This window comes from Tachypleus tridentatus, chromosome 10 (genome assembly GCF_004210375.1).
Source record: "Tachypleus tridentatus isolate NWPU-2018 chromosome 10, ASM421037v1, whole genome shotgun sequence".
Classification (NCBI taxonomy): Eukaryota; Metazoa; Arthropoda; class Merostomata; order Xiphosura; family Limulidae; genus Tachypleus; species Tachypleus tridentatus.
In genome coordinates this window covers 22,395,491-22,413,931 of record NC_134834.1, presented here as the reverse complement: position 1 = coordinate 22,413,931, position 18,441 = coordinate 22,395,491, and the positions used below count along the sequence as shown (strand labels likewise).

General features: G+C 35.5%; 1 pseudogene across 1 annotated transcript in view; it reads right to left on the bottom strand.

Moving 5' to 3' along the window:
- LOC143228308 (transient receptor potential cation channel subfamily M member-like 2) overlaps positions 1-18,042 on the bottom strand; it is a 44,928-nt pseudogene extending 26,886 nt beyond the window's left edge. The window contains exons 1-10 of the transcript XR_013015313.1: positions 17,977-18,042; positions 9,961-9,969; positions 9,427-9,625; positions 8,064-8,253; positions 4,647-4,803; positions 3,887-3,981; positions 3,617-3,744; positions 2,804-2,995; positions 681-1,009; positions 50-302 (exon numbers count right to left, since the gene is read on the bottom strand). The product of XR_013015313.1 is annotated as a transient receptor potential cation channel subfamily M member-like 2 (transcript). The remainder of the gene's footprint in view (positions 1-49; positions 303-680; positions 1,010-2,803; positions 2,996-3,616; positions 3,745-3,886; positions 3,982-4,646; positions 4,804-8,063; positions 8,254-9,426; positions 9,626-9,960; positions 9,970-17,976) is intronic.
- Positions 18,043-18,441: the final 399 nt, after the last annotated feature.

The following is an 18,441-nucleotide window of genomic DNA, read 5'->3' as shown; positions in this document are numbered from 1 at the left end:
AAGATTATACACTGCAGTAGGAACAAATAACAATGTCAGTTTTGTGTACCTTAACCCACTGTGGAAAAGTCACGACTCCCCAAGTCAGCTCTCGGATACGGATGTTTCCCAAAAACATGTTTGTCAACCATTTTTGGCAACATGGATGTGAGAGAAAGATTCTTATTTTAAAGTCAGCAGCAAGCTCCACTGCAGTTTTATATTCCCACTCAGGACTTTCTTCATTTAAAACATCATACGCACGACACGTAGCTTCCTTGTAGCTCACATCTAGCACTCTGGTGGCCTTATCAGCAAATTCCCTATCCAGGAAAAAAAATCTTGTGACTTCATAGTCCAAGATAGAACATTAAAATAGGTCACATCCAAACATTAACTTTTTAATTTCTTTTTTCAAAAAAAATAACCATATGATTTTAATGTTAACAAGACCAAGTTATTGTAAAAACGACACCCTGTCAGAAGCTTTACAACACTAACACCAAACTCCAGTGAATTTCTAATTCAATTTTGCAGAATTACAAGAAATAATGTATTACTTTGTAGCTCTAATAATGTTTCATTAGCTCAAACTAAAATAAAACATTTATAAACATTTTAAAATATGAAACCTTCAGTAACCCTCTTTCATAATTTTTTTATAAAAAACTTACAAAAATCAGTTGTTTTTTCCCACTTACTTTTGTAACCTTATCATTTCTGTTTTCAATCCAGATTCACTCACATAGCTTTCTAGCCTCTCGAACATCATGGAAACAACAAGACCAAGGTGAATTGGCTGATCCGAATGTCTCCACAGGATTTCAGTTAATTTTGACTTGTTTGTACAGACAGCCCACATTGTCAGTATTGTCAATGCCCTTCTTTCAGCTCCTGCATGGTCAGTGACATACATACCCATGGCATTAAGTGACAACCCTTGGGGATCAATATACTTGGAAAATCCAGTCAATATTGAAATGAGCCAGTTTAAATCGTTTTCTATAAAGAATTTACCAAACTTGAACACCTGAAAACAGATCCAAACATAGTTTCAGAAACAGTAACTATCAAATTTAAGTGTTATAAAACGTACATCATATTTGGCACTAAAATTGGAGATAAAAATGTGACTTCATAAACTATGTAATGAAAATACCTGGTATAACAGACTACCTATAAATAGTAACTGTCACAAATTAATATACCCATAAATTTAATACTAAGGTGGTATGATTTCTTTTGAATTTTGCACAAAGTTACACGAGGGCTATCTGAGCTAGCCGTCCCTAATTTAGCAGTGTAAGACTAGAGGGAAGGCAGCTAGTCATCACTATCCACCACAAACTCTTGGGCTACTCTTTTACCAACGAATAGTGGGATTAACCGTCACATTATAATGCACTCACGGCTGAAAGGACGAGCATGTTTGATGCAACGGACAGAGATTCGAACCTGCGACTTTTAGATTACGAGTCGAACGCCTTAACCCACCTGGCCAACGTCTAGCGGGGTAATAAGCGTGATCAACACTGGATATGGACGATAGAAAATTGTTGACATCACTGTGTACTGTTTTTTGCCTTCTTAAAAACACCTTTAATATAATTCAGGACATAATCACAGGAAAAGCTTGAATAAAATTATGACATTTATGCATATCTGTGTTCGAGAGTATTGATGCTAACGCCAAACAACTCACCATTCCATCAACAAACGCACACACTTGTGACTCCAGCCCTACTGATGTTTTATTGCCTTCCACAATTATTTTCAGAACAATTTTCTTTACAATAGTAAAGACTACTTGGACTACTCTTTTACCAACAAATAATGGGATTGATCATCACATTATAACACCCCCTGCTGAAAGGGCGAGCACGTTTAGTGAGACAGAGATTTGAACCTGCGACCCTCAAATTACGAGTCAAGTGCCTTAACTACCTGGCCACTAAAGTGATAACATAGTGCTGAATCACCAACTTTTCACTACCACTGCTAACAGCAATTTTAGTTGTAATTCCAACAATGCATTACAAAGTTCTACTGCTTAAAATATTTGGTTTAATCCTTTGTCCATAAGTACATTAATTTAACAATGCAAGTTAATCTGCATTATTGAGGTGGAATGCATTTCATACTTTCAGGAAACAGAAATGTTTTTATAAAATTAAATGTTGGGAAAACTTGTCATTTTAAGATATTCTGTTTATTGCACCTCAATAAAACAATAAGCTCTGAAACTATTGTGATTATTTATTGTAAATTAACTTTTTCTTCAACAATATTTTTTTTAAATGCAAACTAAAGTTTCAAGGATTTCTGGTTAATGTTCCTATACAATAATTTTGTTTCTAGCAAAACATTAAATTTTTCCATATGTGCATGTGAAATACAAATAGGTTTCAGCTTTTGATCATAATCATACCTTCTGAATAATACTTTTGTTTAGCCTAAAAGCCATTAAAAAAGGGTATACAAAATTCAAAATACACTGAAAAGTGTCTTCAAACAAGGACAGCCCAATTGTAAATATTGTATCTTTTTTACATAAAAATGTCCGATTTTGTTTATCGCAAAATAACAATTCGGATAATTATCACTGGATAATGTAACAACATCTGGATGATATGTTAATATCTTAACTGGAATAAGTAATCAGCACAGTTTACATCTAAATGGCGATTCTGGGATAAAATTAGAAGTAGGTATAGTATTCTGATTCTCAGGTTTTGTGATTATAGTTCAACTTTCGATTTTTTTAATCCTTATTTCAAATTTTTTTGAAAAATGAGTCAACAACCACATTCAAGGTAACACTTACATGACCATGGCCAAGAATTCCTTCCCAACAAACAGAATGAAAAAATTCTTGGTTCTGAACTCTCATGAAAAGCAATTTCAGTCTACGAGGAGTCAAGAACTTATGAACTTGAAAACCTTGGCTGAGAAACAGGTTCACGAACTCCTCTCTATCTGGTCTTAACAGAGATTGTTCAAACATATCTTTTGTTATCTGTGACAAGAAAAGATTTTTAACAACATAAATCTTTTGTTTTCAAACACTGCAACAGTTAACCTTTGTAGCCAGTTCGGTAATAAATGACAACATAGCACACATAAATACATTTAAGACAATAAAAAAACTTAAAAATATATTAGAATTTCTCTTATTAAAAACAAACCACAAACAGATCAGATATATTGATGCAAACATGGAATTTCCAATTAAAAGATGTTATGATTAATTGATGGCTTTTTTAAACAAAATTAAGTAGAAAAATCAAACAGAAATTAGCTAAAAAAAAACTTATAAAAGCAAACAGTTAGTTATACAAATAGTTTCAACATACTATATACAACCTATTAATATGTATACTACATGAGAACCACAACAGGTATGAACATCACTTCTTAGATTTCATCATATTTTGTTCCTTTGAAGAATGTTTTCCTTATGGTTTCAGTAGAAAGCCTATATCATTATTTATCACACTTTTGTGCATTTTGTTTGCTTCTCTTCTTTAGTGAAAATATTTTCTACCTCACTTCTAAAACACAGAAATTATAAATACAAACAATGAAAACCGAGTTTTGCAACTCTTTAGTTTAGTACGTCAAGTTAATAAAAACCTGCCTTGAACTTATTAGAAGGATCTTTACGAAAGACCTCAGTCAAAGCTACACGCGGATTGTTCCAGTCCAACGTGAGTAACAGATCTTTCTGCATCTGTTCGTGCCAGTTGTTCTTTTCTGGTTTCTGAGCTAGAAATAAATTAAAATAATTTTTCTAGTTAGCCGTCTCATCCACGCTCATTTATTTAATAAATCTAACTTTAATACAACTCCTTATTATGCAGTAATGATTATAATAAACTATATTTAAAGAAACTAAAATGACTCTTACATTTGAAAAGTGCCTGAAGTATGTGTTGGTCCAGGTTTTTTTAGATTGCATATATTACTGTGGATATTCAGCACTGTCAGATATATTTGTTGTTGCTATAAACAAAAAACACTACACATAAATTATGCATTTTAATTTTTTTTCATAATTTTAACAGAGGATGAATTTAAACAATATTCAAATTACAAATAAGTATTTTCATAATAAATAAATACAAAATTAACTCAACATATGACTTCATTTAATAACAAAATCAACCCAACATACACTCTGAAATTTGTAATAGCATTATGCCCTGATTGAGTTTCAAATTTCTAATATACTTATGTTTGATAATATCACTGGTTGATAAACAACTATACATTCTATGTTTTATTCTATAATAACTAGATACACTCATTTTCATTGATGTTAGCTAATGCTCACAAGACGTACGTATAGTTTCAGGCACCATGCTCAACATGACCTTCAAGTGTTGCCTCTTATCTACTTTATACCTACTACAAGAACTTTTACATCATTAAACATACTTAAGAATCAAATTAACATCTTAAAATATACACAAATTGCTTGTTAAACACTGCTATGTGTTCTAACAACATCACTGTGCTACACACGAAAATTTAACCTAGACATGGTACTTGTCCTAATTACACATCACTGTGTCATTAATACCTGAACTCTAGCTATAGTACTTTTATATGAGCTTTAAGAAATTATTTTAGGGGGGAACAATAACAAAGAAAAATTAAAAACTAGCCTGCTGAGCATGGCGAACACACTCCAGAATTCTGTCCCTGAACATATTTCGAGCTAGGCTGTTTTCTCGTAGCTTTGGAAAATGGAATACTATCTTGTTTGAAAGTTCTGGTTTCAGAAAGTTTTCTATAAATTCTACATCCCATCTACTCTGAGCCCTAAAATGTAGAACAAAAAAAACGTTAAGATCACCATCAACCAGGTAATTTTATAATGTTTTAAAGCTATTATTAAAAATAATAAAAGCTTATGTTAATCTTGAAATTACCAACTCGTTTATGTACCATTCATCACTGGCAAGTCCACCTGTATCACATGTTGTTAACTTTTTGCCCGTTACAGCTCTGAGTAAAACTAGCTATCCTTTAAACATAAAATACATGTAAAGTCACAGTAATAATTTGTGGGATGAATTTCAGTATTGATTGTATTTTTGCTTTGATTACTTAACTTGCATATTGTTAGAATTTCATACAGATCCTGTAATGCTATTTGTTTCATAAAAATTGTGTTTAAAAATCCAACATAATTCTATAGTTAAAAACACTGAATTGTTGTCTCTAACAAAGAAAAACAGATCCACTTGACATTTAAATATGTTGTTTGTAATCTTAAGGAAGCTCCAAAGTTTATCTATCTGTTTGAAAGCAAAGCCATGTTGAGCTATCTGCTGTGTCCACCAGAGGGACCAGATTTTATCATTGTAGTCTACATAAAATATTCTACTTCATTATCTAAAAATACATTATGTTACTATCTGTCATTTAAATTGGGGGGGAAAACAGCTTGCACACAACATAAACAGAGGTTTAACTCTAAATTTTTAATTTTTTTTATGTTCTACTGGAATTATTTTATCTCCTATATTATATATTATCTCCTAATATTGTCTTGTAAATTATACAAAAATGCTTTTGAATAACTTTTAATTATTCAGAGATCTGTGTTCTGGAACTTTGAAATGGTACAACTTGTATTTGTGAAAAAAAAAAGCTTAAATGGTCAACGTTTTTGTCAACCACAGTAAACTGGGAAATGGTGAAGACCACTTGGACATAGCTTTGCCCATATTTATATATGATATAAAATGGTTTCATTTGTATGTTATTTACAAATACAGCTTATATAACATTAGTTTCTTTTTATATGAACAACTCTCCTTGAAGCCAGAAGTAAACAAATGGCACTTGAACTTTGCATCATCCACTAAAGATTAACTTAGCTACGAATAAATATAGAACTCATTCAATCATAAGAAAAAAAAAATGCAACTAAGGTTAATAAATGGCCTTTTCCAACAACCCCTTCTAACTTTCCAGAAAAAAAAAGTGATTTTAGTGCTAACATACCAAGCAACAAAAATAAATCCAAATGTATAACATACCAAAAATTAATTTGTAAACTTAAAGCAATGAGGGGCAAGAACAAAGATTTAGAGCACAACAAATTAAACAATAATTTAAACAAAAAAAGTCTCTCAAATTTAAATACAGCCTTAACTGTTATTATTCTAGTGTTAGGAGTATGAGGCATAAAATGAAAGGTTAGGAATCAGGTTGAAATGGAAGACTAAAGTCAGTTAGAATTTCACACAAAGTCACTAGAGGGCTATCTGTGCTTACCATCCCTAATTTGGCAGTGTAGGACTAGAGGGAAGGCAGCTATTCATCACCACCCACCATCAACTCTTGGGCTACTCTTTTACCAATGACTAGTGTGATTGGCCATCACTTATAAATCCCCCATGGCTGAAAGATCAACTTAAAGGGTCAACTCAAAAGACGAATCTGGACAATACACAAGACACCCATGCCATCAAGGTCACTAGTATCTAAGCCAATAGAATTTGAGACTGTATTCATAGATATATTGATTGCAAGTTAAAGAATATAATACTCTTTACAGAAGCTCTCCAGTGGCATAGCATGTGTCTGCAGGCTTATACTGCTAGAAACCAAGTTTCAATACCCATGATGGGCAAAGGACAGATAGAGCTTTGTGTTTAACACCTCTTTACAGAAGTGAGTAGTTAGGCCTTACTCAAAATACTGTTAATATTTTTATCTAAAAAAGAATGATGACTCATTAAAAAGGATTTAGAATAGGGCTATTATGATGATTCTGGGAATAGAAGAATTATTATATGTGGATTGGCTGCAATCTCTTACTTTAATTGAGAAAAGTAGGGTTTGAACTGATTTTACTGAAGTTTACTACAATATTCAGGTGTTTGATTAACTAAAGATCTCTGGTTTCTTTATACTCTATTCTAAGAGATAATAGAACAAAACACAAGTGTTAGGATTGCAAAAAGACAGTTAAAACAGTTTTATTATTCTAGCGAGAAGGCTGGCTTATGAAATGAGATGCCATCAGCAGTAGTGAAGACTAACATTCTAAAAGCTTTTGAAACAAGAACCGATAGTTTCCTGAATAATTTAAGAGCAACTAAGTATTTATTTTCTCAATTGTGAGAAGAACAACTTTTAAGGACCAAAAAGTGTCTTTAATAATAAAGTGCTCAATGTTTTATTTTATAATTTACAAAATAAAGCTTGTACTTTGGTAGGTACTTTCACAACATTTATGACATAAAGTTGATATCGAAGACATTGTAAAAACAAAACACTGAACAAGCATGTTTTGTAATCATTAATCACTGAAAAACTGAACAGCCAATATAAGGTTCTCAAGAGGTCAGTTAAATGTGGGCAAATTGCATTAAACCTTCACAACAGTTCCTGTTCTTTGAATGTAGAACGTGACATTCCTCAAAAAATAAGCATTTTCTTTTCGCAACTATTCATACTAAACTACTAATAGGCCTATAACAATAGGAGATATAATTTGCAATATAACGATATAATGAGTTGATAAAGATTTCAGTAAAAATTTTACCTATGAAATTAACAATGATGTTAGAAAATATAAAACATAACATTTTCAGCAATGTTTCATTGGTCTATATTTCCCTTTTTTAATACTACTGATATGATATTCACATTGCTCTGAACTATACAGTTATGAAGCTATATATAAATAAAATGTTAATACTTGTCTGTTTAGAATTTTCACGTAAAGCTACACAATGGCTATATGAGTAATTTTCCTTAATTTTGAACTGATAAGACTAGAGAAAAGGCATAAACTTAACAGAAACCACTAACTCTTAGGCTACTTCTGTCTAACCAAACGGAATGGTTTAATCATTACTTTCATAATAAAACTCACAGCCCCAAAGTGTGGAGAGTCCAAAACCCAGTCTGGACACACATCCAGCCTAGATATTTATAATACTAGAGCATTTACAAAGACAACTTTTATGCGATTGTAATCAGTACTTCTAAAACAACACCTAACCAAAAGTATTATTCATTTAGTTTAATTTACGATTTTTATCGTACAGTAGAGTCAGTACCGATGTTTGAACTCAGAGTAAGCATAAGCTAGCAAGTCGGCCAGACCTCCACTTCCTCTGATGATAACTACAGGAAACTGTTTCTTGAGATGATCCAGCACAAATCGAACGCAATCATATCCTCCTTGTATTAGTATAGCTACTACTGGTACTTCACTGGAACCAAGAGTGTTCTTGGATGTTTCTGAAACTAAACAAACATTTTTACATTTCATATTAAATCTTCTTTAGCCAGTTATCTAACTGAACGTAGTAAATATGTGAACATAAACAATATAAGAGTATTTTTACTTATTAAAATATTACTACAAATACAACCAATTCTAGATCTAGAAACCAGCAATTTTCTAAAAGAGTAAATATTTTTTTATTCACCCACAAAGTATTAAAAGTAACCTTACTTTAATGGCACAATTACGTACTTAAAGACAATTACTTCAATAACATAAGATCACAGACACCAATTAATGATACAATTACTTTAATGACACAAAGTTGCAGACACCAATTAATGACACAATTTATAACTAATTAATGACACAATTTTTTAATAATGTGTCACAGACACAAATTAAAGACAATTATTTTAATAACATAAGATCACAGACACTAATTAATGACAAAATTACTTTAATGACACAAGGTTGTAGACACCAATGAATGATACAATTTATTACTTTAATTAAACACGGTAACAGAGACCAATGAATGATACAATCTATTACTTTAATGAAACACGGTAATAGAGACCAACGAATGATACAATTTATTACTTTAATGAAACACGGTAACAGACATCAATGAATGATACAATTTATAACTTTAATGAAACACGGTAATAGAGACCAATGAATGATACAATTTATTACTTTAATTAAACACAGTAACAGACACCAACGAATGATACAATTTATTACTTTAATGAAACACGGTAACAGACATCAATGAATGATACAATTTATAACTTTAATGAAACATAGTAACAGAGACCAACGAATGATACAATTTATTACTTTAATTAAACACGGTAACAAACACCAATGAATGATACAATCTATTACTTTAAACATGGTAACAGACACCAATAAATGATACAATTTTTTACTTTAATGAAACAAGGTAACAAACACCAAGTAGATGTTACTGCCAGTGTTTATAATCAACATTAGAAATAAAATATAAATGCACTTTCTTTATAGCTGATACTTATCATGAAATACAATTCTAATTTAAAAAAAAAAAACATGAGCAAAATGTCGCTGAATTCTACACATTTTCATTATTAATCATCGTAGGAAATTTCACAAAACTATAACCAAGAAACAGGTGTTGGTTTTGTAAAGCAATCTTAATTTACTGTCACCTTTTTGTACTTGTTCATCAGCTTGTTGGATTTCCAGTGCAGCTGCCAAATACTGTTCTAACCGAAGAAGGAAATAGTTATTTCCTGTTTTAGCAATGGTTTCATCCTTTACCACAACAAAGTGAGAGTGATCTGGATTTAGTTCAAATTTGTTGTCTTCAGGAATATTTCCTTCATTTTCTAACTGCACAATCTCTGTCTAAAATTTAAAAAACAAAACAAAAACTCACTCAGGTCTAAGAAAAAAGCTCATGGATAATACATATGATTATTTCATCAACATATCTAACAGAAATAACTTCCGTAGTTGTCAGCTACATTACTTGTTGAATTTCACACAGAACAACTCAAGGGCTACCTGCACTAACCACCCCTAGTTCAGAAGGGATAAGACCAGAGGAAAGGCCAGTTGGTCAACATCACCCAATACCTTCTCTTGAGTTAACCTTTACCAATGAATAATGGGACTGATCATTATAATACTCCAAAGCTGAACACCAGACCATACCAAACTACAGTTGTTAGAAAACATACCTTGCATACCTAAAAACACAACTGAAAAGTTTAAATTAAATCCACTTTAAAGTTTATGTAACAATAAAAAGGATCATTTTTAGTTTATTGTATAAATTTTTATGTGATTTTCCAATAAAATGAAGAAACATCAGGAAGTTGTGAAAAGAATGTCAAAATAATTTATGTTAAGTGAATACTTCTACAGAAGCAAAGTTACGTTTGCATATATAGAACAAACCCACATAACAAGCAGGCCATGAATTCAATCTTTCAAGAGTAATCACAAACTTTTGTTCACTTTATTTACATTTAACTAATCCACATTTTAACTATTTCAAACTGACAAGATCAGTTCCTTCCATATTTATTGGTAATAAAGCAAGATGTAGTTCTAGTTTGTGCCTAATAATTAAGGAAAGTGAGAAAGCTACAGAAATATGACATAAAATACTTTCTTATTGGCTTATTCACTTCTTCACATTCAAGTAAAAAATTATTCTGATATACAAGTGTTCTCAAGACATTAAATGACAATGACACAATTTATATGACACATAATTGCAGACATCAATTAATGACAATAACTTTAATTTGCTGGTCACATAGAATGGACATCGTTTCACCACGAAATCTAAAAGAGCCAACCCAACAATTAACACTATATTTCATTTTTATAAATGCTGTTGCACAGTACAAACTTTGTAGATTAGCTAATGAAAGTTTACAGTTTTAAGAGGTTTAAATCTAAGCATTTTTCTCTAGAAATACTATTCTGGGTCGATCAAGCAAGGTTAAGTTTTGATTACATAATAAAATGTAATAAACTGAACCTAAAACATGAATTCCCCCCCCCCTTAAGTAAAGGATAATTTCATTTCTAATGTTTAAACTTTAACACAACTATTACTGCAACATTATAAATTACTTTTCTCAGTTCATTATGAAAATCAGGTAGCTAATGAAGCTTCGTGTGATCTGGAAACCAAATGATTGGTCAAGAACTTCAAAGCTCCTAAATAAACATTTGGTACACATTACTTTACACTTTTACAGTTTCTGGCATCTCACTTCAATACGGTTTGATTGATTGATTGGTTAGTGTTCTGTGGCAAAAAGCAGCTAGGCTATCTGCGCCAAACGTCCAGGAAAAAGGTAAAAAAATAAAGTAAATGTAGTAAGATACATAAAAGGAAATGAAGGTAAAACAAAACATCATTGAAAAACAGAAAATGTATAAAACCAATGTTGACACCTAGTCTACAATGTTAAGAGAGAAAGCAGAGTAAGAGAAGTTGTAAAGGACTTACTCTAGCATAATGGTAATGATCATAACCCGCCAGGAAGACTAACAGGTAAGTACAAGAACCACCGTCAGTCACCTGAAGTTGGTCTTTCCAGTCCTGGTTCTGGGTTATGTGTCATTATGGCCAGTACTAAAAGGTAAAGTAATAAATGTGTTAAATGACATGCAGCAAAAGTGTAATAGCAACTCGCCAGGATGACTAGCAGGTAATTCAAATGGATAGTTCAAACAGTAGCATTAGTCACCTGATGTTGGCCTTTCCAGTCCTGGTGTCGAGTTATTTATTGTTCTGGTCATTTTATAATGTCAAATTGAACAAGAGAGATTGAGACTGAAAAGGAAAGCACAATTAAAAAAGGTGTAATGAATAAATATCAAATATTTAAATGAGGTTAAAAAGATTAATGGTCTTTAAAAAACTAAAAACACTTTCAAGGTGGACAGTGTCACCATCACCAATAAAACTGTCTAACGTATGGACAAACCTTGGGACAGAACATGTTTAAAATGGTGCCGTCGTTGTTAATCATAACGATGCCACGAAAGTAAAATGTGGCTTACAGTGATTTGAGTGTTACACAAACTACACACTGGTGCATCAGTTCCAGATAAAAGAAAACAATGAGTTAAAAAACTGTGACCAATGTGTAGTCTAGTTAGAACAACTTCCTCCTTCAAACCTTATGGAAGCTAGATGGCCAAAGCCCAATATAGGGTCTCATTTGAAAAAGCTTGTTGTCACGTTGCTCACTCCAAGTGGACTGCCAGCTGGCACAGAGCCGAGCCTTGAATACAGGACCATAGTCCATGTACGGAATAGGCACAGTGGTGATAGTGCCAGAGCAGATAGATTTAGCTGCAATGTTTGCAAGCACATTCCCGCAAACACCAACGTGGCCTGGTATCCAGAAAAACTGGATAGAAGTAGATGTTAATGAGAAATGGGCCAGTCGGGTTTGAATATCAGCTGAGAACAGGGTGTGAGCTAACGTGTAGTGATTCCAGGGCCAGTAGAGAACTAAGGGAGTCAGTATAAATAGTGCAGTCGGAGTACTGCTCAGCTTCAATATGATCCAGGGCAAGAGATATGGCATACAGTTCAGCAGTGAACACAGAAGCTGAAGAGGGGATTCTGCACGCAACCACCGAACTGCAACAAACCATGGCAGAGCCCACAGAGTCACCTGATTTTGAACCACCCATATAAATTGGAATAGAAAGGGTGTTTGAAAGATGTTCAGTAAATAAAAGACGGAACTTCCAATCGGGAGTATCTGCCTTTTTCAGATGACTTAAAGAAAGGTCACATTTGGGGCTGTAATAAGCCATGGGGGGGATGGGCTGACCAGTGGATTCTGCAATGTTTTCCAATGACAGACCCAATTCATCCAATTGTGCCTGGATGCAAAAGCCAAAAGGAGCAATAGCAGATCTTCTGTTTTGAAAAAGTAAGGCCCACTGAGGAAGGAAAATACATCCCCAAGTGGGATGCTTTGGTAAGGAGCAAAGTTTCGAAAAATACAGTAAAGACAGTTGCAAACTGCAAAGGTGCAGAGAAGGTTCATGAGATTCCACATGTAAGCTCTGAACTGGGAGGTGCGAGAAAGCCCCAGTAGAGTCAAGTCCTTGATGATGAATAGGGTCCAGCATTTTTAAGGCCAAGGGTCTGGCAGAGCCATAGACCACTGATCCATAGTTAAGATTTGAATGAATAAGAGCACGATATATCTTTAACATAGAACATCGATCCTCTCCCCAACTGGCAGTAGAGAGGACACTGAGGATGTTCAGTGCTCTTGTGCACTTGACCCGTAGCTGCTTTAAGTGTGGTATAAAGGTCAGCTTACGGTCAAAGATAAGCCCCAAGAACTTGGTCTCATGGACCACTGGCAGCGAAACTTCACTGATACAGAGTTCAGGATCAGGGTGGATACCCTGTTGGCAGTAAAAGTGCATGCAAACGGTTTTAGAGAGAGAAAAATTAAAGCTGTTCGCCATAGTCCATTTTAGTACACGATTGAGGGCAGTTTGTAGTTGCCTCTCAATATATCTCATGTTCGACGACTGACACGAGATGTGAAAGCCGTCAACATAGAGCCCGTTTGAAACAGTGAGAGGGAGTTGTTCAGTGATGGCATTTATCTTTATACTGAAAAGTGTGACACTCAAAACACAGCCCTGAGGGACTCCAAATTCCTGTATAAAAGAACGTGAAAGTGTCAAACCCACATGAACTTGGAATCTCCTGTCCATTACAAAATTTTTAATAAACATAGGTAAATGGCCACGTAACCCATATATATGGAGGTCTCACAAAATGCCATACCTCCATGTTGTGTCGTAAGCCTTCTCTATGTCAAAGAATATTGATACAAGATGTTGGCGGTTGAGAAAGGCTTCTCTGATAGATGTTTCAAGACGAATTAGGTGGTCTGTGGTGGAGTGCTGTCAACGGAACCCACACTGGGTGGGCGAGAAGAGGTTGTTTGATTCGAGGAACCAAACAAGACGAGCATTAACCATCCTCTCTACGGTCTTAGAGAGACAGCTTGTCAAAGCAATTGGATGGTAGTGTGAAGGAATCTTGGGATCTTTCCCAGGTTTAAAGAAGGGTAAGATAATAGCCTGGTGCCAGGCTTGTTAAAAACAAATAGAAGAATATCAAGAGAAGCAGGAGATAGATGGTGCAGCATGTCATAGTGTACATCATCAGGTCCAACAGATGTACTGCCAGACCAATGAAGGGCCATTTTCAGTTCCACCAGTGTAAAGGGACGATTATAATCCAAAAGACAGTCAGTTCGAAAAGGAAAGAGGTGAACGCTCTGCCCGAGTCTTGATGGCCAAGAAGGTGGAAGAACAAGCAGAAGTGCTAGATACCTGGCAAAAACTTTCACCTAGAGTATCGGCGATGCTCTGGACATAATCTACCTCTTGGCTATCAGAGAGCAAGATGGAGAAGGGGACAGAATTGCAATGCCCACTGACCTTTCGAATCCTGTCCCATATGACCTTGGAACTGGTGGTAGAAGATATGCTAGTTGTGAACTTAATCCTTCTGGCTTTGACATCTTACCCACCTAGCATGTGCACGGGCCCGTTGGAAAGCAATGCGGTTTCAAAGTGTGGGATATCTATGGAAAGTAACCCAGGCCCGTTTTTTAGCCTTCTGTGCCAAGTGGCAAGCAGGATTCCACCACGAACGAGGATATCGTGGAAAACGTGCCGAGATTTTAGGAATACACTGAGCAGCTGCTTTGATAATACAGTCAGTTACTGCTGCCACACAGTCGTCTATTGATGGCTGATTCACGATGGCAGGATCAAGTTCTGCAAGAACAGTGAAAGTTGACCAGTCTGCCTGATCCAGCTTCCACCGGAGCACGCGGGTAAAGTGGCATTGACCACGGCCAGTCTCTCTCAAAAGTATAGCAAAATGATCACTGCCTAGTGGATTATTGTCAACCCTCCATGAAAAATAATGAAGGGAAGTGAATCAAGAGATCAATGGTGGTAAAGGACTGACTAGGTGCGTGAAAATAAGTGGAAGAACCAGTATCGAAAAGAGAAAGATTGTGATCAGAGAGCATACACTCTACAGAGTGACCCCTCCTATCAATAACAGCACTTCCCCAGAGGGGATGATGTCCATTAAAGTCCCCCCAGGATTAGAAGTAGAAACAGCAACTGTTCAATGAGAGCATCAAGGTCTAATTGATCATATATCTCTCTCCAGCTGACAGATAGAGAGAACACACAGTGATGGTATGACCCAAGGAAACACAGATGGCTACGGCCTCCAAGGGTGTGTTGAGTGGCAAAGACAGGGTGGGCATATGCTGATCAACCAGTGCCACCCCTCCATGTACTCGTCCATCACACAGCCTGTCATTTCTGTACAGAGAAAACTGCCGAATGGTGACTGCATCAGCAGGTTTTAGAAATGTTTCTTGTAAGGAAAGACAAACAGGATGGTAGGAAGCAATCAGTGTTTTGATATCATCCAGATTAGAACGTAAACCTCCACAGTTCCATTGTATGAAGGTGGCCATTTTTAATGATGGGTAGGCAAAGTGGCTGGAGAACCCTTCTGTTTACGACTGTCTTTTTTCCCTACTGTCCTTATTCGGAGGAGGTCTATCGACCTCCATGGATCCTGCCCTGGGTCGATTTGGCAGATCCTTGTTGTTGGAAGTGGATTCCAGTGACTGAGGATGCGAATGAATGATTGTTTTGCATCGTGGGGTTGGAGAAAAAGATGTATCAGAAGAAATGCCTGTATTTGAAACTAAAGGACGTGGATCTTGAGATTTGTTGGACTGTATGGGAGGAACAGAGATGGGTGTGGAAGTTGATTCATCAACCTTTTTAACCATGGAGGTCAAAAGGATTTTCATTTGTTTTGAAAACTATTCTCTTGGAGGTACAGAAAGATCTGTCTGCACTCCCACTGTAGCTGTGGAACAAAGTGCAGCAGCATATGTCCGAGATGGAGTGTCGGACAGCAATTTCCGAGCCTCAGGATAAGTAATGTTATGAATCGTTTTCAAATGCTGCACCTCTTTTTCCTTCCACCATTTTGGGCAAGAACGAAAGTAGGAAGGGTGGGAACCATTGCAGTTGACACAATGTGGGTCCACGTGACACTCATAGGCATCGTGGTCCTTGCCACCACAATGAGCACATGTCAGGGAACTACGACAGGACGTATTTGAGTGGCCAAACCTCTGACATTGGAAACATCGAAGAGGGTTTAGACTTTAGAATGTACGGCTGTACCCTGCAAATTAGATAACCTGCCTTGATGGTGACATGTGCATGTGGTGATGTAAATGTCAAAACGAGGATATCTGTCGGTAGTGTAACTCCATCTTTGCAAGTGAAGATGCACCTCACTGCAGAAACTCCTTGAGTGGACAGACCAGCGAGAATCTCTGACTCAGGGACATTCTTTAAGTCGCTCTCAACAATAACCTCGTGATGAATTCAAGGTAGCATGAGGGGTAACCTCAATAGGTACATCCCCAATTGCCTTTGAATTCAAGAGGAGTTCACTGTGTTGGGTTGTGGATGTTTCAACCAATATGTCTCCAGATCGAAGCTTCCTTACTGACTTTGGAGAGTCAGCAAGTCCCTCTAGTCCCTTCTGAATAAAAAAGGGGACATTTGCCCTAAAGGTTTTTTCTGAAAGAGAATATAAGAAAATGGGGTACAGGTGTTACAGATGTTGAAGATTGCTGCTCAGAGTCTTCAAGACGTGGTCATTTACCTATTGACTGTTTTTTCACTACTTTAAATTTTTATTGAGGAGGAAAAAGGAAAATTTCGTATCCACTGACCCCACCCATCATGGAGCCCTACGAGGGGATGCACTACAATATCATGCAAGGCCATTGCAGCAACGCCAGGGTTTTGTGAGCACTATACCCAAACACCAGCATCAGACACAATGTCCACAACACCCGTTGAGAACTTCCAAAACTGGTACTTGGTTGACTCTAGCCCAAGTGAACAGCTTAGGGACTGACCCAGGGGGGCCACCCAAGCCTGCCCTCCTCACGGGTTGCCACTCACAGCAAACATGGATGTTTAGGGTGGGATGTTTTGGAGTTAAACTAGAACAGGTCCACACTGAGGGGCATCAATATCAGACACCTTACATCCTAGGGTCTTGATGGACTATTGGCCACACTCCAAGAAAATTATTCCAAAACAACTTTAGAATTTGGAATCAGTTGTTAAGAAGTGTTGCATCTTCCATAAAAAAAACCATAAGTGATTGGAATCAAATACGAGTGCAAGCTACCCACTTGGTTAATTCAATCTGTTATCTCTAGAAATCTCCCTAAGTTTAGCATAATAAAATCAGACAGAATACAGGGGCTAATTGTACCAATCTATTTTCTCTAGAAATCTCTCCAAGTTTAGAACAATAGAACCAGACAGAATACAGGGCTAATATGGCAGTAGAAAGAGTGATGTTTGTAGTTATTATAATATATGGCATTAATGGTGCCATTCTACAAAATATTTAAATCCAGAAGTCCACCGATACTCATTTCTGCACAAACCACATATCTACCACAATTAGATACATCACATGCTCTTGCATAAAATGGGTTTTGACTGGTTTCAAGTTCCTTCTCTACATATCTGTTATCTAGCTTTTCAAAAGGTAAAGCATGGCTCACCTTTCAAAGAAAGGATACTGCCCCACATTGGACATATTTTACCATCAACACGGATGAGCCATTTAGTACAATCGATACACACAAAATGAACTTCAGAAGCCCATTTTAACCATTTGTAATCTGATACCAAATTATGTTGTGGCTGTATACATTTGAATCAGTCTTAGTAATATAGCAAGGTAAAACTGACAGAAAGCAATCACCAGCAGTCATCTAGTAATTTGAACTGTCCAGGTGTCTACAACACTAGTTTGAAGTGGTTTCAACTTCTGCAAATAATACTTTAAGATATTTATTCACAAAAGCATTCCATGACTGGACAGCTCCCTTTGTTTAATGGCTCTCCATATACCCAAAACATCCAGGTCTTCTCTGGGAGTCTAACCACGCTTATTAAAATAACAGAGAACCTTATGCTCCACAATTCATTTCAATAAAACAGATAATATCAGTTTTATGAGACACTGCACATACCATACTGGCCTAAACATATAACAAGATTTGTTCTTTTTTAAGCAAGACTTGAAAAACACAACTCACTCTATATTTGCTCAGAATCAAGTTAACATGCTCAGTAAGGCTGTTGTGAATAAGTACAAGTGCCATTTTGGCTTAACTGTACATTCACTATCAAACCTTTACTGATTTAGAAACTTGTGCTGCTAACTTCCTAATGGTGAAAATGTTTATTTCCTCCCATTCTTTGGTGAAATTTTCTTATCCGCTTTATTGTACTCTGATTGATTTATTCTTACGTTTACAGCCATTTTTAACATTAAAGCAAATAGTCTCTCATCTTTGAAAATACAACTGCCTTAAATTCAGTACTGTAAAACAGGCTACAATGCAATCACCATTTATATTACATAACTGATCAATAAGTCCCTAATTTGCATAACAGTAAACTGAAGGAAATATTAACTTATACCAGTAGTTTTGTTTTCTTAAGCCATTATATTGTAAAACTTTTTTTTGTGCAGTACAAACAGACACAAACATTCCTCT